We start from the raw sequence: 23623 nt of genomic DNA on the forward strand, positions 1-23623 counted from the left end.
CATGTCGTGATTTGTTTCGATTCAATTCGGTTCTAAACAATTTTCTTCTGAAAATTCGGTAAACCGGGTCGAATCGAATTTAGGAAAATTCGCCTATCTCTATCTTCTTTGTAAACTGGCTTTCACACTAGACATCACAATGGTACAGTATGTACAGGATATGGATTTATTCTTTTAATAAAGTGATGGATTTGCTATGTAGGGAATACAGTCTTTATGCAATTGTCTCTTAAAATGAAAGATCATTCCATTTTACATGTTATTTCTATTCTTCCCACTCGACACAATTTACTATTATTTCAGTTACTAGCTCTTTACAGAAATGAGCTCCCCGTATCTGTGTGATTAGCAGGAGTCTGTGGGGAAGAAGATTCCTTACTACAAGGGATGTCCATCACACGGCACAGCGAGTCTGTTTCATACATTCAGTATGTTACGACAGATGCTTTACTCTGCAATCCCAGATGTTTCTTTATCTCCCGCATGCAGACGTCATACACCCAGCAAACCCTACTGTATACTACTATTGCCTATTCATTATATTCAGCTTCTGATGATTTTCATACAGCATGCATTCACTTTTATACAAAAAGCTTTTTTTCCACTGTTGCATAGCTTTCTAGCTTCATTGGAAACCTTACACAGTATATGGCTATGGATATTTGTTAAACATGTTCAACAAAACAAAAAAATTAGCGGAGATGTATCAGAAGTGTCTGAGAGCAGATCTGTTCTAGGCACCCTAACCAATCAGAGCTTAGCTTTCATTTTCCCAAAGTTGTTTATCAATTTAAAGCTGAGCCCTTATTGGTTTCCACTGTTAACTAGAACAGTTTTACCCCAGACGCTTCTGATAAATCTCCCCCAACATTATGCTTAAATTTTAGATATTAGTAGGTTATGTTCTGACCTTTGAGTCCTGAGCCAGGGCTGTAGTCAAGAGAAAGTATAGATGATAGTTCACATGCTAAAAATATTCAACAAAACTGAAAAAATTAGGGGACATTTAAAACAGAAGTTTCTGAGAGCAGAACTGTTCTAGACACTATAACCAATAAGAGAGTCCCGTGTAATGGGAGTGTTGGTGCATGTAATCAACCAGTTCTCCTTTCACTTAATTGTGTAAGGCTATGTTCATATTGCGTTTTTAGCCCTCTGCTGAAAGGCAAATATGTCCTTACAAGGGTTGTGCGATGCATCGAAATCTCAGTACTTAACAGCCAGAATGGTTCAATACCAGGTTTCTGTTACTTGCGGTACTGAATGACTTCCACAGAGCAGACATAAGGCAGTGAATCCTTTATGTAGATGTGTTGTGTTAGCAGCAGAGAAGTGACCACATCATCAGGGTAATACCACCATCAGTCCATATATGGAGTCTCTACTTCCCCCAGGGCTTCCCCTGACACAAGGGGGCATATTTATCAGGGGCGTAGGGGCCCTGAAATAATCGAAAATGCTAGCGTATTGCTAGCACTTGTGATTATTTGCCCAAATCCGCCAGTGGGGCATGAAGGGGCTTGAAGGACGGGGGGAAGGGGGGTCAGTTGGCTTGGAGTGGGCCACCGTGGAATAGTTAAAATTATTTAGAATTGTTGTTTCCTAAATATATTATATTTATGATTACATAAATATTTGAAATATATTATATTACTGTATGGGTTTTTGCACCAACAGACATATGTGATGATATATATTTTTAGATCCTCTTAAAACAATTTCAAGTTAAATACTGGCCATAAATTTTGACTGAAAATTTGTTGTTTGAATATCAAGGGAACTACCGCTAATGGAATCTGTAAATTTTGAAATAAAATTTATGGATTAGAGATGAGCGAATCATCCAATATTCACTTACAAAAGACTTGTCACCAAAATTTTACACCTTCACAATAGTAATACCTGCGGGTAAAACTCGCCATATCACATAAAATTATCTTGTCAATTTCTGAATGGAAGAGTCATGTTTTTTCCATGCTGCCTGCTAACCACAACTCCTTTTTTTGATTGACAGTTCAGTGTCTCTACAGACCTAAGCCTTAGCAGACAGGAAGTCCTCTCACTGTCCACTTCCTGTCCTTACCAGAATGCTGCCCCTCTCAATTCATGGAATATACAGCAGTGAGTACTGCATGGGAAACTGCAGATCTTCTCACCATTTCACAAATCCTGTGATGGGTGGAGCCAAGTGAAGATGGGAAGGGCGAACCTAAAGGAAGGCAGAAAAGTTTTGGAGAACGATTTTACTATTTTACTAATGCACTGTACTTTTCAACAAAGGCACAAGTGGGGGGATGAATAAGGTTTATTGTACCTGTTCTTGATGACAGGTTCTGTGAATTTTTCATAAGATTCGATTCAGGCCTTATTCTATTCAGTACAAACCAAAGTTGTTCCATTTGTTTTGTATATAGTACCTCTAGTCTGATTTATCATGAAAAGCTCTGAATTATAGCAATAGCTAGCCACCATATTGAAAGATTAATTTGTAGCAGAGCGGATTAGATTTGGTGCAGGAAGAAATGGCAGATTCATACCTAATCCACGAACCAATGAATAGATTCACTCATCTCTAATATGGTTGTAAAATATATAAAACTATATAATTCAATACCACAGACCTACAAAGTGGTTTCTTGCAGGAACATTTTTCCTAGCCTCCCCTAGTCCGTGAAGCTCACTTACTGCAGATCATCACTGAATATGTCCTCATTTTATAAATAGCTGCTCCACACCAGTTACATTATATGTCCGATCAAATTGGTCTGGGCCTTGCTGAATCGGAAAGACAGAGCATGCATTTAAAAGATACAAAGAACCCTGGCAGATAATGTATCACAGTATATAATGGATGGTGTTACGCGCAATCTCTACACCAAATTGTAGCTCCGAATGCATCCAAGTAAATATTTCTACACACCCATGGTTCTATCTTCCCTTTTTGGGCCAATACAATAGCGTGAAACATAAATCATGTTGGAAATTTTCCACTTATATTGTGTGGTGTCGGCCTTGTAGAGTATTAGGTTTTTTTTCACCGGCAAGGTATTTCAGGTCAACAGCTTACCATTCCAGTTGTTCCATTAACATATTGAAATGAAAAAGGGACACAATGCTGTAATTGCTTTAAAATAGCAGGACTCAAGCCTGACCCGTTCTGTCTTGTGCTTATATTAATCATTGTTGACTCCAGCTCAATTAAATCTGCATAACAATAGCCAATTTCTGTTGTGTGTGGAGGTTGGTGCTTCATTACATTTTATTCTAAAAGTTTTTATTCTGTGTGATGGCTACTTGCCTTTAATTTATATTGGACTAATGGATTTTGTATATTTGCTACACATATATGCATCTTTATGTATAATATTAGTATTGAATTCTTTTTCTTTACATTATTTATGGTAAATAATTCTATATGTGATACAATGGGGCACATTTATTTACCCAATCCCTGCGCGATCCCCGAAGTGCATTGTCCGACGAGAATGAAGTCTGCCGCAATTCAACAAGATTGTGCGCCCGAGATCCTGCATGTGTCGCTGCCCCGCTCAGGTCACTTTCTTCTTCCCGGTGTATGTGAGTGCATTTCTTGCGACACAATTTGAATTTTAGATCCCGTGCTTAGTCCGAATCAGTCAGGTTGTGCGACAGCTACGCCCCCCGATGTGTATTGCATGAAAGTTGGCGCATGCGCCAAAAATGCGGCGCAAAATGGAAATAGTTGGGAAACACAACGGAAATACGGTGTGCGAATCCTTAGTAAATGTGCCCCAATATATTATTTGAAGAAAGTTTAAGTTTAAATGCATTTTTGTTTTAAATTTTGTTACTTATGGTAAACTATTATATATATATATTTTTTATCTCATTCTGAGAATGTCATTTACATTTTTTGTATGTTTTTTTTTTCAATTTTCTTTACTTAAGGGAAATTACACTAGTGAGCCCTTGTATGAGGGCACTGCTTAGACCTGTTATAAGAATGGGCATAGTGTTGCCTAGTAACTGCTCTAGCTGGCTACCTTTTTAATTCACTTGCAACCCGTATATAATAGCAAAATCCCAAAGAATGTTTTATTAAAATAGGAACTGTCTGTAATGTAGAGATTCATTGAAAGGCGATGTTGGACGTCTTTTTTGCATGAACATTAGTCCAAATAGATCAGTCTGGGGCCATCACATTTTCTTTGATGAATAGACATTCTGTTTTTAACTGGTTCACAGTCTCTCCACTTTATTTTTATTTTTTTTGCAGTATTTTTTACTTCTAAAGATGGTTTATAGTTTTTTTAAATAAAATAAAATTTCTTTACTATGTAAAAATATAATTTTTTTTAGCGTTTCTTTTGACTATTGATTGGTTCCATTATTTTACTTTTCTGTGCTATAAAAGATTATACTTGGAACACAAATTACCTTTGTTTGTAACTGGTAATTTTTGCATCAATAATATGTATTAGTACAAAATATTTTGTCATGTCACTTAATGACCACTATGGGGGACATTTATTAATGCTTCTACACATTCCTGCCCTGTGCCTGGGCACTTTCTAAACCTGTGAACATTCACTGCAGATTCTTTTGAAAACTGTTCTGAGCCTTGTGATGTATCCATTGCGACAGGAAGGGGGATGCTGAGGCGGGGTGGATGGTGCATGGTTGTGGCTGGCAAAAGAGTGATAGCTCATGATAAATAACCCCTTATGAGGGTTTCTTTACCCCAGCTGCAAGCCGAAACAAGGCAAATGGCTTGTTGTTGATATGGATGCCTAGACCATTCTGCCATGTCCGGTGGATGGAGATCAACCTTATTGCCATAAAGGGATTTACCACAAGGTAATTCTGCACAGCAAATCTGCAGGTATTCTGCAATGTTGTGCAGATAACCTAATACAACCATCTATTGCATCTAGAAAATGCTGTCAGTAGTAGCAGAGAAAAGTAGGAGAAAAAAGTTGTGCAAAGGAATAGGTGAGAAGTGCAGTGTCTCCCTTCCCCCACTCAGACTATGCCACTTTTGTACATGATCCTCCATTTTCTAGCCAACCCCTCTACTTCTCACTCTCACAACTGTGTCGGTATCAGATCCAGTCGCTTCCCAACAGTAGGGAGCCTTATGTGTGTGTGTGTGTGTGGGGGGGGGGGGTGCTGTTCTACAGCTGTATTATACTGTTGTACTGTTGGCTTGGGACCACTTAGCTAGGCTGTCATCCAGCACTCAGAACAGCAATAGTACTCAGCCTGGCAGGAGAAGAGTTAATGGGGTACTCTATTCTCTTAAAGCAGAAGAACATTGTGCCACCTCTGCTGTGAAGGAGACTGACACATAGTGCCAGTAGTGCCAAATTTTACTTTGGCAAGAGTATACACATTTGTGGAACATGCTTTAGTTGGTTCCGTATTAATGGAACGAGGAAGATAAACATAGGGGCACATTTACTTACCCGTCCTGCGCGATCCCCGAAAGTGCATTGTCCGACCTGAATGCACATCTGCCGTGATTCACTAAGATAGTGCGCCCAATATTCTGCATGTGTTGCCTCCCCGCTCAGGTCCAACAGAGTTCACCTTCTTCTTCCTGGTATATGTAGGTGCATTATCTTGTGACGCAAATTGAATCTTAAATCCTGTGCTCAGTCCAAATCAGTTGGTCCGCCCTCCGATTGTTGTCGCATGAAAAACAGCGCCACAATCCCATCACGTGGGACACAATCCAGAGTTAAATACCTGTCCCAGCGGTGCAAATCCCCAAAATTTCGAAAATCTGACAAATGTGTGATCCGCGGACCCTTAGTTAATAAGCCCCATAAACTTTCTTCTGTGACATTGTAAATTAGAATATGTTATGTGAGATTTTTAGCCACAATCCCATGTAGGGCGCAGGCTTTAGTAAATCTGATACAATGATAGCAGTATCAGAAAGGTCTACAACCCCAAGTAGTTTCTGGGCGCATTCACACATGGTGCTAGCATTGCATTTTCAAACGCAACACTAGTATCCGGGGGGACCACATGTGAACAGAGCTGGACCCTCATTGATATTGATAGCGAAATTTACCAATTTCATAAAAAGGGCTGGTTAACCACCCTTGAATTATAATTTCATTGGGTATACCCAACTAATAAAGTGATGGAATATAATACAGCCCCGCTCCTTTGTCTACTGTTACAAAGTGATGGCATATTCATTTAGAAGATGACAATACCACCTTAAAGTATATTCCTATAAGGTTGCAATTGCATCTGTGTGCACAATATAAATATAGTACTATAAATCAGGATAGTGTATCGTTTGATTAGTGGCACCTCTATGAAGACACTTTAAGAGGAGCAGTTGTTGCCTTGAGTAATGACACAATTTTGTTAGCCATAAATTGGATATTTTCATTGGCCAGGTTTGATTTATAATCCATTATATAGCAAACAGGTACATACCACATCAATACTGAACTGGCTTTGCTGAACTCATGCTGATGAAAAAATCTTCTCGAAAGGCAAAGCAAATCACATTCACTACAAATTCACAATACATGTGTTAACAAGCATTACCGAGTTAAAAAGCAGAACACTGACAGGGAAGTACACAAATAATATAGATTGTACAATATGCGCTGATTTTATGGCCGCCTTTTCAGATGCTCACATTTAATTGAGGAAATAAGTCTGCAGAATGCCCACAGTTGCCATAATGAATAAGACTGAGCATTTGTAATTTAGGCAGCAAGTAAAAATCAACATTTAAACACATTTCATGCTAGGAATAGCCAAGAGTATGTACTATTTCAAAACAAACGTATGCAAGGATTGGTTTTAAGAAAAAGGACAAATCCATATCTGGCAAAATCTTTTACTGCTTGCAAAAAAGTCTAGATTTACCAAGATTTGTTTTACCTTTACCAAAACAGGTGTGTAATACATTACCAATGGGAACCAATGAATAAGGCCCACAAACTGCCACCAACCACCTATTAACCGGACAATGACTGCTTCACAATGATGTCCTTCTAACACTAAAATATCACATTTCAATGCATGAAATATTGCAGTTGCAATTTTTTATTCATAACATAGTTGAATTATTTTTTAAAAATAATTAAACACAAAATTGATCAATAAAACTGAATATCCCATGAATGTCAACATTTGGAATGTTACTCAAAATCAAAGTGGAAAAACAAATTTTAGGCTGATCCAACTTCAGAAGAAATTCCTCAAGAGAAGGCTCAGTAGCGTGTGTGGGCTCCATACAATGACTGGGCATGCTCCTGATGAGGTGGTGTATGTTCTCCAGACCTGACCTATAGCATTAGTCAACTCCTGGAAATTTCCAACACAATACAGCCACATAAGACCTAGTCTTGTCATACAACCCAGGGCCCTTTGCACCTGCATATGGTCTTACAATGGGGTCTGAGGATCCCTTTCCTAATGGCAGTCAGGAATAATGTGTGGCCCTCCAAAGAAATGCCTACCCACACCTTCACTGACCCACTGCCAAACAGGTTGAGCTGGAGGATGTTGCAGGCAGCAGAATTTTCCACGGGATCTCGAGACTCTAGGAACGTCTGTCATATGTGCTCAGTGTGATCCTGCTCTAATTTGTGAAGAGCACTGGTGCCAATGTAGAATCTCCCAATTTAGGTGCTTTTTGCAAATGCCAATTGCCCTGCACAGTTTTGGGCTTTAAAGGGGTATTCCAGGAATCAGCATAATTCATATACAAGTGGGCAATCAAAATATAAGCTAATGTGTAATTAGTTGTTATTTAAAATTTTGCTCCCCTCAGCAGAAAATGCTGGTGACATAGACAGTAATGAAGAATTAAAATGCTACTGGCCCTTTAATCAGTCCATTAATTTCCTCCGTGCGGTCCGTTGCAGGACAGAAGATGGCCGCCGGTCACATGTTCACATCACATGTCCTGTACCTGCCTGGGCAGGTCATGTGATCACCACTATGTTTGGCTGTTGTTGGTTGGTTGGTTGCAGTGCATCCAGTATGGCCAGTGTTGTGGTGATGGCAGTTACACATCATTACTATGGTAACAGAGCAAGAAAGTTTGTTACATCAACACCTGGAGCAGAGCATAAGAGGGAGGAGGAGTTACTGAGAACTAAAGGATCATGGAACTTGTAGTTTCCAGTGGCGGCCATCTTAGTGATAACTCCACCTACTTTAGAGAGGCCATAAACTTTATAAATCATAAAATCATATTATTTAAGCTCAATTTTGTGACTAATGACATTGAGTATTGTTGTATTCATTTAGTTATATCATCATGGGTTTTTGTGTCAGATGTTGACATGTTGTCAATGCCTAACATTGACTTGTGGACATCATGCTCTCATACCACTATCATAGAGTCTTTCTGACAGTTTGAACAGACACATGGATATTAGTGGCCTGCTGGAGGTCATTTTGCAGGGCTCTGGTACTTCTCTTTCTGTTCTTCCTTGCACGGAGAAGGAGATATTGGTCCTGTTGCTGGATTGTTTCCCTCCTACGGCCTCCTTCATATCTCTGAGAGATTTAGTATTAGGGTGAAGAATGATCTGGGTTAAATGAGATATGCTGAGATGTCGCTGCCTGGCTTCATTGGGGTCTCATAGGCCAGAAACATCATAACTGGGTGGCAGCTATGGAAGGTATCTTATAATGATGTACTGGTTCTGTCGTTTATCTTAAAATTCTCTAACACCAGAGTCTCATCTCCACCCCTGTGACTCCTTACAAGAATATTTAACACAACAAAGTTATTTTGCTGCATAACAGTGTGTGTCATGGAATAAAGGACATTATAAATAATTTGTCATTGTCCTCATGAAATTAAAGAATACAGCTACAGTCAGATTGAACACATTGGGGGTCATTTACTAAGGGCCCGATTCGCGTTTTCCCGACGTGTTACCCGAATATTTCCGATTTGCGCCGCTTGTACATGAATTGCCCCGGGTTTTTGGCGCACGCGATCGGATTGTGGCGCATCGGGGCCGGCATGCGCGCGACAGAAATCGGGGGGGGCGTGGCCGAACGAAAACCCGACGTATTCGGAAAAACCGCCGCATTTAAAAACCGAAAATGTGTCGCTTGGGGAGCGCTCACCTTCACCTTCTATGGGATGGTGCATTCCGGGGCGTTAAGATTATTTTCGGCGCTGCAGCGCCACCTGGTGGACGGCGGAGGAACTACCATCTTAAATCCCAGCCGGACCCGAATCCTGTGCAGAGAACGCGCCGCTGGATCGCGAATGGGCCGGGTAAGTAAATGTGCCCCATTATGTAGAGTTGTGTAGAAGTAATCTTTCCATTACCTGAGAAATAACAGAATTGGATGTTCTTATTGTCAAATTCCTCTATAATTCCAAGTACCCTTCATGAAGGGTTTTTGTACAACTATTTATTAATTTTACAGTATATCGATTTAGCTGTGGTTCATAACTAAGTACTGTTGGATGCAGTTAGAGAAATATGAACAGTGTCTGACTGTACAATATGGATGTAGCCCATGGACAAAGGGAGTTGTCAAGTTATTCATATTATTGCAAGAGTTATGGCACAATAAAAGTTCTAAGAAAGAGATCCCATAGGTAATACAAGAATTGACTGAAATAGACACCTTCTCATGCCATTGATTTGCACGCAACACCAAAAACAATAGCATATCACTTTTTGCCACTGTGCCAACACACCAACAGAAATAATATAAGTTTACTACTCTGTAAACTTCATGAAATATCTGTGCCACCATCATCTACAGCCTACAAGATGCAGTGGAGGACAGAATCTTTATCCTATCAGTGTTGAAACCAGGATTCTGACATCACATACAAGGTCCTATGAATCTAACCTAAGTGCTTTTTACAGTTCACACTTGCATTTATTCTGTCTGCTCACATGTGGTATCTTCTCACCCCTTGGCTTGTTCATTGTCTTCTAGGTTTCTGACTTATTTTATTATTTTATCTTGTCCTCCTCTGTTGTTATCACTTAAGCAGGGGCTGTCATTCAGTTACTGGCCACCGCCTAGAGTGGTTTTTCGAATAATTAGGTAGGGACCTTCTGGTGGATTCAGTTTTAGACCCTAACCCACAGCTTGCGTCTCTCTCTCTCTCTGGTCCCAGTCTGCCAATTTTCCGAGAGCAAAAAAAAAAAAATAAAAAAATAACTTGGACACAAAATAAGGTAATATGTCATGTAGCATTTTGTTATTCCAAAATAGCAAAATCTGCCCTTTTGTCTATTTACTTTCGGTTCTGTGTATCAGCAATCTCTACATTAAGTTTTATCACTGGATATTTGTTTTAAGATTTCCTAATTTACAGTGGTAGAGCAAATGTTACAACCAGCATTTCAGGTATTAGCTCATGTTCTACTTTGCTTACTAACCGTAGTTCTTTGCTTCATATGGTAGACTGCTTTCAGGAGATAACTCCTGAACCACTTAGTTTTTTTTTGTTTTGGCAATGATTTTTGTTAAATACCTTTAAGGGTATGCTAGGAAAAAGTATCTCAAATATTTTCCAGCTCACTTTTCTTCCTCCTAGTAAGTGCTGACTGGTCCTATATCAGAGCCAGCAGAAGATCCAAGAAAAAAGGTTTAAAGTCCAGCTTACAGGCTTCCCAAAGAAATCATGTGAGATGAAAAAATGTATTTAATGACTTAAAAACATCAAAGCCCCTCTATACAGTGAGCTGTCGCGTTTCCAACCTTACATTGTTCCAAGTCAAAGGTTCATAGTACTAGATTTTTTTTTTTCTACAATTAAGAGCCATGTTGGGTTTGAAATGTGTCAGGCTGACTGTAAAGTGACGCTTTGATGTTTTTCATTCTCATTAAATAAAGCATTTGTTTTATGTTACATGATTTTCTTGCCTGGAATCTGCAGTGTAACCCCTTAATGACCAGGCCCCATTTCGTTTTTGTATTTTTCACTCCCCACCTTCAAAAATCCAAAAAACATTTTTATTTTTATTTATTTATTTTTTTAATGTAAAGAGTTGTGTCAGGGCTTGTTTTATGCGTAACAAATTGCACTTCATACTGACAGTATTTAATATTCCATGCCATGTACTGGGAAGCCTGAAAAAAATTCCAAATGTAATGAAATTGGTGAAAAAATGCATTTGTGCATTTTTGTGGGCTTGGATTTTATGGTTTTCCATGAATACTCCACACAATCTTTGGGTCGGTACAATCACATGAATACAAAATTTATGTAGGTTTTATATGAACAAATTTACTAAGGACTTTTCGCCAGTTTTCTGATGGACTTTGCACGTTCTTTCAGGTATAAACTGCTTGCACAGGTATTTAAGAAGTGTCTACACCACAAATGTGTTGCACGCAACCGCACTGTTTCACAGCTGCACTAGGCACCATGCAGCACAATTTAGGGGGTGTTCCGGCGCTCACTCAAACTGTGCACCTGATTTAACATGCAAAGTCTGTTGCACGCCCTATGTTAAAGGTGCACCACAATAAAGTTGATAGGCTCTGTCGAGCCAGTGCAGGGAAGTGACAGATGATTTCTGGCACGCGTTCTTAATAATTCTGTTGAACCAAGTGTTATACACAGGCAGAGCACTTTTAGTGCCATTTTCCACATTCTTTGTAAATGTGCCCCATTATGTTTTCATACATTTCTAGAAAATACTGGTACAAAATAGAAATTCATCATTATGCCATTTTCTGGCGGTAATAACTTTTTCATAGTTCGGTGTACGGAGATGTGGGGGGTGTCATTTGTTTGCGACTTTTGATGATATTTGATGATGTTTTCAATGCTACCATTTTTAGGACTGTATGGCCACTTTTTATTGAATTTTTGATATTTTTCAGAATGGCAAAGAAAGTGGCACCAATCGTGGGTGTTGCCTCTTCAAGCACCCACAGCCGACGTGTGACGTACAGAAATGTCATGCATCAGTAAGGGCTTAAACCTTCTTCTCTTGGACGCTATGGGTGTGTTCACACTGCATTTTTTAAATTTGAGAATGTGTTACAGGCATGCCTTGTGGTAGAACAGCTGCTGTAGCATAAATGATTCTGAAACCATGATGGGATGTGCACACATACCATTGTATTGTTTTTGGATTGAACTTGGTGGCAGATGACCGCCCATTTTAAATGCTATGTGAACCTGACATATAATAGCATTGCTATTTTGTGGAATTCCCTAATATTTTTTTTTTTGTGGCTCTAAACTTCATTAATTAATTCATTCATTCATAAATTGGGTTAAACTTTAATAATATTAAAATTGCTGCTGAGGTCATCTTGCCATATAAAATTTCATAGTGATATCTTAGTGCAACTGCATGTGATCAAAACCCCAAGCTACTGAAGCAGGACAATAGCCATAAGATGTAACGAGTATAGCAAGGTAAATATATGGTGAACTATCACCCTAAGGCCCCTTTAACGCAAACATATGATTTCTCCAGTCCTGTTTTTCTGTACCATATGAATCACTATACATATGACGTTTTTCATCTGTATGGGCACATGTCACTTTATCCATACAGTATCCGTTTCCGTATTTTCTTAGGCACATGTCACTTTATCTGTACGTATCCATATAAAATACACTGGACTGTCTGATGGATGGTTCTCTATTGGTTGGCAGACAGAATCCAACTCCCACCGGTTCTGGTCCCCCTGGATATTGTACATATTTACAGCAGCATGTGGTGCACAACCATATGCGGCACGTATGCAACACTTATTTTAAATGTACCCATAGACTTATATAGGGCATACAGAATGAAGGTACTGGAGAAAATAGCACTTTATTTTTTTTACATCTCCCTAACAATGCCATTTGGTTGACAATACGACCATGTAAATGAATGTCCGTATTGCCCACTGAAATGAATGTGGCTGTATGCTACCCATATGAAAACGGTAAGCTACGGGTAGCATACAGTGTTTTCATACGTTCGTGTGAAAGGGGCCTTAGAATGTAGTGTTATTTCACGCAGTGCCAGAAGTCAATGCCAAATTAAATTGAATTAAAACAATATGGTTAAACAGCTCCAGTCTCTTGTGTGATACATACCAAGTGCCGAACAGATGTTACTGTCTTTGTGTGGAAGAAATAGAGCCATGCGATTTGTAGTGAAATACCACAACAATTAGCAATAATAGCATATTGGTGGCAAAAACTGACAGTGACAGTGTAAATTGTGCTCATGGAAGCAGACATTTAAACAGACATTTGTTCATCGTCAGCTCAAGGGGAGGAAGCTCATTTAAATTGTATTGGCATGGAGAGAGCAATTTCTACTTGTGCACACAAGCGTGACTTTAAAATTCTGTGTGATAAAACTGAAATGGCATTTCATCCATGCTGGGGAAGTCTTCTTAAATAACTTTAGAGCGACTACACTCAACCTTTCTTGAAGCAGATACAAATACATCAGCTAAAATCTAAATATAGCGAGAGAAAGAAGGAAGAAGGTTGTTCTGCCCAATTTATATGTAGTTTATCCAACACCTCAGAATAATATACACATCAAAAATAATTTAATCTCTTCTATATAGGAAATATGAGATTAGAGTAAACAAAACATGGCTGATTTCTTCTAGACACTCAGCCGCTCTTGTCTATAGGCTGCATGTTGCAGTTCAGCAATATTATGTAGATTTTTCCCTTTTTGTTTAATATAAAGTAGCCATCTTTTTTCCATAAAACCCCAAAGTTTGGACAACAGTATTATGAGGTCAAAGTTTGACTTCATAATGGATATTGTTATTGTTCATTAATTTGACGCTATCATGGCATGAAATGCTGCCTAAAAACATACCGTATATACTCGAGTATAAGCCGACCCGAGTATAAGCCGACCCCCCTAATTTCAACACAAAAAATGGGAAAACCTATTGACTCGAGTATAAGCCGAGGGTGGGAAATGCATTGGTTACGGCCTCCCAGTATATAATTTGCCAGCCCCTGTAGCATACAGCCTGCCCAGCCCCTGTAGCATACAGCCTGCCCAGCCCCTGTAGTAGGAAAAAAATAACACTGTACTCATCTTTCCGACGTCCCCCATAGGTCCTCTTCTGTCTCAGACTGTCTCAGACAGAAGAGGACCTACAGGTGATGTCAGAAAGGTGAGTTTTGACGTTATTTTTTTAGTTGACTCGAGTATAAGCCGAGTTAGGGTTTTGAGCACAAATTTTGTGTTGAAAAACTAGGCTTATACTCGAGTATATAAGGTAATTAGCAAAATGCCAATGTCTTTTAGTAATTGGTAGGGCACTAAACCTCCAGCTTGTCCCAAATATGCCAATAGCAATATTGTACATGTTGGGGGTGTTTTTTTTTTTTTTTAAAGTCCTAAGGCTCCTTTAACATGATGTGTGCTCGCACGGCAGTGCACTGGAGAGGAGGAGAAGCCTGCTGTATCAACGGTGCGGTACAGGTTGCATTCAGCCATTTACACACGTGTGAAAGCGGTTTAATACCTATAGAAATAACTTCTCCCAACATAATCTGAGATATTTCAAGGAAATTTACCATAAAAATCAAGCATGGGCAAACCAGGGACACATACTATTATACCCTGGCACAGTGACTGTCGTAATATTGTTATATCTGTTATCCATGATCGCCATCCTTCTAAAATAAACTTTTAAAATCATGTTAATGAGCCTGAAGGGCTACCAGGGCAGTTCCCAGAGGCCCTCCATGCTGGAGATCCACAGGCTGTTAGCCTGCCTTCTACTCCTGCTCCTGATCGGTTTTTAATAGCCACTAATGGTTTGTGCAGACCTTTAAATTGTAAGGCCATCCCCCGCCATCACAACTTCAGCGGTATAATTCTGTATGATGATAACAACTAGAGATATCAGAATTAAATTTGACAAAGCAGAGTTCAATCCTAATTGGAAAATCAATCATGAAGCCCAGAATAGTGCTTCCACAACTTCCCAGGCTTGCCATGGAGCCCAAAACTGGTCCCATATCCCTCACCGAGTTTCCAAAAGTCCCTGAGCATGGACTTGGTGAGAGAAATGGGACATCCTGAGCATAGATTTAACAGGAGAAAAAGAGTGGGACTTCATGATGGGACCACAAGGTTGTGAAAGCCCTTTCTGACCTCCTGGAGCTCTAGCGCATGGCCCTGCTTGCAACAGAATTTCTGCAAATACTGGGAGGCTAATAAAAAGTAGCCACCCATCTGCAGCCCTGACTTGGCCCGGAGGGACTGGGTCCTCCCACACCTAGACTTCAAGGTAGGGCCCTGAATTGTGGATGCTCTCTGGAATCTGTATCACTACTCTGAACCACGAGGACAAATCATCAACCATGGCTTCTATCCTGGATCCCTATCCAACTACTTTTTGAGTTGTTCCCAGTCTTTGCAGATATTCCTCTGTGATGGGGAAAAGTAACTGGGCTCCAGGAGTTCAGTCACATATTTCACAACCTCTTATTTATCAAAAGATAAAATTCTGACCTGAAATTGGCAAATTGGTCAAAATTGGCAAAATTTGTACATCTCTAAAAACAACAAAATTCTCAAAATTTTACTGCAAAATTTTGTAGTTTTGGCACTCCCATGGAGTTAAAAACTATATTCCACAATGTCAAATTAAAGTTTGAGCTTTAATGGGCTCAATACAGCGCATGTAATGATTTATTGATTCTTTGTGTGCTAGGACATGACTTTTGGATATGGGATGGACCCTCACTTCGTCATAACAGCTCAAAAGAAAAGGGGAACACTGTGTCGGGTATAAATAAACACAAAACACTTCATTGTATGGTGTCAAATAGGCCACAGCTTTATTTAAATCACAAGACTAAAACAGTTAAAGGAGGAGTTGGGTGAATTGCTAGGAATGGGATTCACCTATACTGTGAGATCCCCAGCTGCCTGACATACAGCCCACCGGCCAGGCAGCAATAAAGGGGCGGCACGCTCTGGCTTGCCATTCTAGCAGAGCCAGTCCACTTAAGGGGCACCAATGACCCTTGTGAAGATCCTCACTCCTGTGCTTCACCACCGTGCCCGCCCCTGGATGACATTACCATTAAGACATCCTTCAGGCTGGCCACTTCCAAAGCTCAGCCTGTTCACCACCATGAGGTTTAACATCCTCTATGAGTTAAAATTAAGTCCACCTGCAACTTCCACCCAACTCCTCCACCGCCATTTTCAAAGCTGTGACAGATAGCAAAACCTGCTAATCTTTATTACTTAAAATTGACTCCCTTTTTTTTTTTTATAAATATATGTTTCCATTTGTATGTTTCTTTTTTAAACTAAAGCCATGAACATATACATATGAATTAATGTCCAGGCAACCATAAAAACTGGCTAACCTCCGACTCACAAAGAGTCATCCCACAGCACTCAGGAGAGGAAAAACCCCCTGTGGAGGAAACCTCTAGGGAACCCATGGCTGAAGGATCGCCCTTCCTCTGGGCTTAGAAGGATAAAACCAACTTTATCTCATCATTATGCAGTACAAAGCAATATTACATGGTACAAAATACACAATGTCACGATCCAGCAAATAATGTACAATAAAGTTTTCTTAATTACACATAAAGTAGGTAAACAGTTGTAGAGTAGTAATGGTACAGGGCGGGTGGGAGGGACATGTTTCTCCATGGTCTTCTGGTGAGAGAAAGAGGAAGAGAGACCCAGGACAGGAAGTGATATCTACTGCTGGGTCCCACCCTCTCATAGTACCACCCTACCCTACACTCTGCCCTCTCAAAGCAGAACCCACCTATATTAAATGAATACAACTACATAAAAACTTCCAGCGTTCTGGGTCCCCCCATGCCAAAGTCATGTCCCCCTTTGCTTATGGCTCCGGGGGTTTCTTTAGGGAAGACTCTGAGGACATTGAATATCATTTTACCTGTGTGAGTGGAATTTTTTTCCTTTTTATGACCCTTTCATATTGGAGATAAAATAGACAGAGGAATGCATTGATGATGACAACTGTTGTCTGGGAAGGTTATGAGGAATCTCTCAATGAGAATCTAGCTGTAATAGAAATCTGATCTTCACAGGGTGGCTTAGAGGTTTAATGACTTCTTCATTTTACATTTCTCAGTTCATGATTGAAAATTTTCTTACAGCTCCTTATAGGAAAAAGATGATACCTAATTTGTTTCAGAGGAGAAGTAGGTTTTATCCAGCACATTGCCCTATGGACAATCACTTTTCTTTAGTGATCGCTGAGGGTTATACTATTTTTATATTTGAAAAATAATTAAACATGTCTTAGGACATCTGGATTATCTCAGGGATATTCCTTCATTAAAAGTTTTATGAAAATAAATTTATTTCTGGAATGTATGATCTCAGAGACTATGTCAGATGACTGGAGAAGTAGAATGTTGCGGATAAAGGGAAGAATGAGCAGAAAGTTGTGTCAAAAATAAAAACAGTATTTAAAAGCTGCATATTTTATTATATAATACATAAAGACTATTGGCATTTGAAAAAGCTATATATAAGGAAATCCTGAACGAAATTTTTACATGGTTTGTCTTTCCCTTCTCAATTTTTTAGACTGTGGACATGTAATTGGTTTACCCTGGTTCAATGATTTATAAACAATTTCTGCAAAACACCATAAGAACCAGACTAGGTGAGTTAATTCCAATTTTTTCCCCCTTTTTGTCCTCTTTATTTCTCTTCTCTAACTGTAAAAGAAGCAAAAATGGCTCCTAAAGCAAGAAGATCTGTAAACCCTATGCGAAAGGCTAAAAATGGGACAAAACATAATGAATCTGATCAAGAAGTAGGTATAAAAGTGTGAAAATTAGGAAAAGATAAATCCCTAATAAGAGCAGAATTAAGTAAAGTTTCAGAGAGATGCATAGAGATGGAAGGTAGAGTCAGTTCAATGGAGGACAGTATAATTCACTTACAGAATGAAGTGTTACAGCCCCTGAAAGAGAAAATATTACTTCAGGACAAAGTTATTGATTTAGAAGATAGGTCCAGGAGATATTATTTGAGAATTATTGGGTTCCTAGAGGGAACAGAAAAAAAAAATTACCCAGAGGGATTTATTTATGCCTGGTTAAAAAAGACTATTGGAGAATAGTACCATCCAAGATGTTTGTGGTAGAAAGAGCTCCTCGGCTTTTAAGGAGCCTTTTAAGGAGGACAGCAGACAATGTCCTATGTTAGACCCTTTGTTCAAAATATCGAGATATCTTTTGATAGAGATTTAGAGGATTTAAAGTATAATAATAATAAAATCATATCTTATTTTTTCTCTACTCTGGCGGAGGCAGTTGTATGGAATGAAGGAATGGGAATTGCTATAGAGAAAAATGTTTTGGGGCACATTTACAAAGGCCCTTGTGCCAGTTTTCTGGACTTTGAAGTTCTTTTATGTGCAAACTGCTTGCAAAGGTATTTAAGAAGTGTCCATGCCACATATGTGTCACATGCGACCCTTTTGTGTCACAACTGCACTATACTTCAGTTGATAACAATGTCATCCTTGAAATGGGCTTTCAGGTGCACAGTCAGACTATTTAACCGTATAGGTGACATAGTAAAACAGTGAATGCCAGTTAGGATAGCATGTTTGAATATAAGAGGGCTTTGAGATTTTTTTGAGAGTAAAAACATAAAAAGTAATTGATTTACTAAAGAAATTAACACAAGATATTTAGGGTTTGGCACTCAAATATGGGTACGAAGGATAGGTCCAATAAGTGTTTGGTGATTAAATATTATCACTTATTCCATACATCCTAATCCAGAGGGATTAGTGTATTAAGTAGAAAGGGTTTACAATTTGTAGAAATAGAGAAATGTAAGGGAAATTTATATTTTTGTATAGTAAAATTGAACAAAATGCATTTATATTGGTGTTTATTTACAACCTGACTCCATTCTTGCCCGTTCTTTTTGAGAGGTTGTTTAGGGAAGGAAAATTGTCCACTGATGGTGACAGATGATATAAATAAAGTTTGCACACCAATTAGTAGAAGTAGAAATCAAGGTAATATTAACCCACTAGCTACAATTTGCACTGAAATGGGATTGGTGTATTCATGGAGAGTAAAAACCCTAAAAATAACCCTATATACCTGCCATAGTAAATCTCATAAAACTGTATCTCAAATTGATCTAGTTTTATGTTCAGTCAAATGTATGAATTTAATAGAGCAAGTCAGTTTTGCAGTAGGATGTATCTCTGAGCATAGTTCTATATTTATAAAATTAGGTGGTAAGGAACAAAACAAAAATATAATATTAAGATAAATCCTTATTGGTTTGTTGCTCTAGGAATAATAGAAGGGAGGAAAAGATAACGCATAACATTTTTTGGGGGCTCAGGAGAAATACTGTGAAGGTGGTGAATAACATATAAAAGTAAGAACTGTTATTTAAAATCAGAAGGACTCCTCTAGAATAGAAGTGGTTGAGGATGAAAAATTACTAGTAATCCAGCAATAATAGAAAAATAATTTCTTGATTTTTATTTATATTAACATGATAAACAAAAAAATTATTAAGCATTTTCATACAACAGAATTTACCAAACTGACAGACAAAAAAAGAATTACCTTATATACTCGAGTATAAGCCTAGTTTTTCAGCACAAAATTTGTGCTCAAAAACTCTAACTCGGCTTATACGCGAGTCAACTAAAAAAATAAAGACAAAACTCACCTTTCTGACATCCCCCATAGGTCCTCTTCTGTCTGAGACAGAAGAGGACCTATGGGGGACATCGGAAAGATGAGTACAGTGTTATTTTTTTTCCTACTACAGGGGTTGGGCAGGCTGTATGCTACAGGGGCTGGCAGACTATATACTGGGAGGCTGTAACCAATGCATTTCCCACCCTCGGCTTATACTCGAGTCAATAGGTTTTTCCAGTTTTTTGTGTTGAAATTAGGGGTCTCGGCTTATACTCGGGTCGGCTTATACTCGAGTATATACGGTATGTTAGATAATCAAATTCAAATTGGAGAGGTAGAAGCGATTCTGAAGGGAATAAAAAAAACCCCATCACTTGGGAAAGATGGTCTGCCATTTGATTTTTATAAAAGATAAAAATGGGTTCCCATACTGTTTAGATTTTTTTCAGCAACAATTATGCTAATAAAAAACAGATAAAGATTAGACATGAGCGAGCGTGCTGCTGCCCCAATGTCTCTCCGTGCTGCTGCCCCGATGTCTCTCCGTGCTGCTGCCCCGATGTCTCTCCGTGCTGCTGCCCCGATGTCTCTCCGTGCTGCTGCCCCGATGTCTCTCCGTGCTGCTGCCCCGATGTCTCTCCGTGATGCTGCCCCGATGTCTCTCCGTGCTGCTGCCCCGATGTCTCTCCGTGCTGCTGCCCCGATGTCTCTCCGTGCTGCTGTCCCAGTGGCTCTGTGCTGCTTCCCGGTGTCTTTGTGCTGCTCCCCGGTGTCTCTGTGCTGCTCCCCATGTTCTTCAATGTGTTCTTCACACATATATATTGTTCTTCACATACTATTTTGTTCGCACCGTTCCGCGCGTATCTCCCGACAAGTAAGCAGATGTGCCGAACATCTTTAATCTATTCTTCACTGTGTTTTTCACTTAAATGATCCTGTGTTCACTGTGTTCACTGTTTTTATTCTATTCTTCACTGTTCTTCACTGTGTTTTTTTAATTAAATGCTCGATCTCGAGCAGGGGAAATACTTGTCCGAGCAACGAGCCGTTTCGAGTACCTTAATACTCGAACGAGCATCAAGCTCGGACGAGTATACTCGCTCATCTCTAATAAAGATCCCTTGTTGATTCCTTGTTGATCCCTGGACTCCATTGGCCTATTTCCCTGTTTAACACTGACATTAACATTGTAAGTGCTGTTAGGGAGATTGGCAAAAGTTTTGGGTGAGATAATACATAATGGATTTATTCCAGGAAAAGACACTACTCAAGTGCTGGGCAATATACAGTTTGTCCTGGAAGGGCCCCTACTCCTTTCTATTTCTGGATGCAGTCAAAGCATTGACAGAGTGGGTCTATCTTTGGATGGTAATGGGTCAGTTTGGGATGGGGAAAATTATATTAAAGGGGTTCTCTGGAGGTGGAAAAACATGGCTGCAGTCTTCCAAAAACAGCGCCTCTCCTGACCATGGGTAGTTTGTGGTATTGCAACTAAGCTCCATTCATTTCTATACAGCTGAGCTGCAATACCAGCACTAACCATGGTCAGGTGTGGTGCTGTTTTTGGAAGACTGCAGCCATGTTTTTCCACCTCCTGAGAACCCCTTTAAAATTGTATGTTTATTGTGTGCACACCTGGAAGCTAGACTGAAAATGAATGGGAAAAGTTCAGAAAAGTTCACATTATCAAGAAGCACAAGACAAGGTTGTGCTGTCTCCCCCCTGCTTGGTCACTGGCACTTAAAGGGGTTGTCCACTTTCAGCAAATATTTGATATGGTTTGTGTAAGGAAAAGAAATCCAAAAATTTATCTCACTCAAAAGCTGAAAATATATCTTTAATAAAAGCTGTTATTTTACCTAAAATAACATATTTGTTTTTGGTTCCATCTAAATGGATAGAAGAGGCCTATTTTAGGAGAATAACAACTTTGCTCAACAAGTTGATATGGGTTGTCAGAGGGTAAGGTTGAAGCAGGATTATCTAATGACTATTTCTTACTGCTACAACTGCCAATTAGATATTACGATTTAAAGTTAAGCAAACTTTTTGAAAGAAAGCAGTCAGACATGTCAGAAATCTTATGACATCATTTTGACTATGAGCCAAACCATCAAAACTCTTCCAGACCCATCTCTTTGACCTCTCACCTACACAAAGCAGTTTCCAGCTCTGAACTTATATGGAGAAAACTCTAAACAGCTGTATGAAGTTAGGAGTTTTTTCCCTTTTAGAAATGATCTACCAGTTTGGCTCATAGCCAAGTCAAGTAATGCCACAAGGTTTCTTGAATGCTAGGTTTTGATTTAAAGGAACCTACCTCCATTTGATGCTAACAAGGGGCTTTAAAGGGACCTGTCATACACATCTAGCCCCCAAACAGATGGCTGTTTTCTGTAGTGAGTTTCTTTTTTTGGGTAAAAGAAATATAAAAGGAAAATACAAACTGCAGATATTGCCATGGAAATGAACCTTCAGTCATCTTGACCTAGCTATTAGGAAGTAGACTATACTACATAGGGACTTAGAGTAAATCTCAGAAACAATCTCATTACAAGTTAAATAAAGATTTACTTTAAAAAATAAATACCAGGGCCAACGAGTAACATTGAAACATATTTCTTCACTGATATGATAAAAGGTAACAATGCGAGCTAATACATCTTAGGAGAAATCAATAAAATAAAACCTTAGCAAAATACATGTAATCATAAGAAGAAACTGAGCTCCAGGGCCAAACAGTGACATTGCCAGAAAATCAGGGCATAAATCACAAAGGTTTAATGAGTGTTGGGTTTAGAGTAAAGCAGCGATGGGGAAGTTATAGAGCGAACATAAAGACAGTGACAGATTGCTCTAAGTCTTCTCTTAACAAACCAAATGAAGTGGCTACACGAAGAAAAAAACTTTTCATGCTGTTGAGGCTGGAAGGCTATAAATAAGGATCATGCTGCTGAAATCATTGCAAGCTATGGTAGAGTCATGATACATTAACCAGTTCAGTAGACAGCATGACCTAAAATAGTGTTATTGATGCTTACAGTAGGTGAGGTACTTGGAAAAGATGAGAGACATTGATCGCTTATTTGATGGCTATTAATAGATTAAAAGAAAGTATATTCTTGGAAATCACTCCCTTATTTGTGGAATATAATGGAAAACAACCCTGAATATCATATAATGTACACTAATATACACCTAAGGGAAAAACATTGAATGAACCCTCATCAGAAATGAATCTCAAAGACAACCTGTTGTGAGAATTTGGGGACAGAGACAGGGTCACAATGATGTGCTCCTATATTCTGGAATACTCAACAGAATCCGGAAGAAGAACCTGAATATATAACCTGGTTATATACGTATGTTGCTGTCCAGTGTTATCCAGTCCTGAAGTTGGCTGGAAAGTGGATACAGTTGTAATTAATTTAAAGATCTCTTTATCCCAGTTATCAGTGTCAATAGTTTAGGATATCCAGTTTATTCCATGAGAACCCACCTGTCAGCAAAGAGCCTAATTTACATAAGTTCAATGTACTTTCAGCACCTAATATGCTAATTTGTCTCTTTTCTTTCAGATAGGTCACCCTGGACACAGCAGATACTATGTCCCCACCCATCGTGAAGAACTGAAATAATCTCACTGATTGCTTTGAAATGGGTTGGAGAAACAGAGAAAGTTCTAGATGTGTTGAAATCAGTGAAATGGCCAATTCTATAGGATGTATTGAGATGGAATAGATAGAAGTAATGAAAGGTCCACTTTAAGGCCCCTTCCACACTAGCGAGTGTGATGCGATGAACTCGCATCACACTCGCAACGCAAGCTGCCGGGAATGCACGGCCCGAACGCTGCACCGCGGGAGTGAACTCAGCATGTCAGTTCACTCCCGCGGTGCAGCGTTCGGGCCGTGCGTTCCCGGCAGCTTGCGTTGCGAGTGTGATGCGAGTTCATCGCATCACACTCGCTAGTGTGGAAGGGGCCTA

General features: G+C 39.3%; 1 long non-coding RNA gene across 1 annotated transcript; it reads left to right on the forward strand.

Annotated features, from left to right (window-relative positions):
- The first annotated feature begins 11848 nt into the window (after positions 1-11848).
- On the forward strand, positions 11849-23403 carry LOC140125700 (uncharacterized). Its single transcript, XR_011854700.1, has 3 exons — positions 11849-11925; positions 17538-17616; positions 23215-23403. It is a non-coding gene; the product is annotated as an uncharacterized lncRNA (long non-coding RNA).
- The last annotated feature ends 220 nt before the right edge of the window (positions 23404-23623 follow it).

The sequence above is a fragment of the Engystomops pustulosus genome, chromosome 4, assembly GCF_040894005.1.
Source record: "Engystomops pustulosus chromosome 4, aEngPut4.maternal, whole genome shotgun sequence".
Lineage (NCBI taxonomy): Eukaryota > Metazoa > Chordata > Amphibia > Anura > Leptodactylidae > Engystomops > Engystomops pustulosus.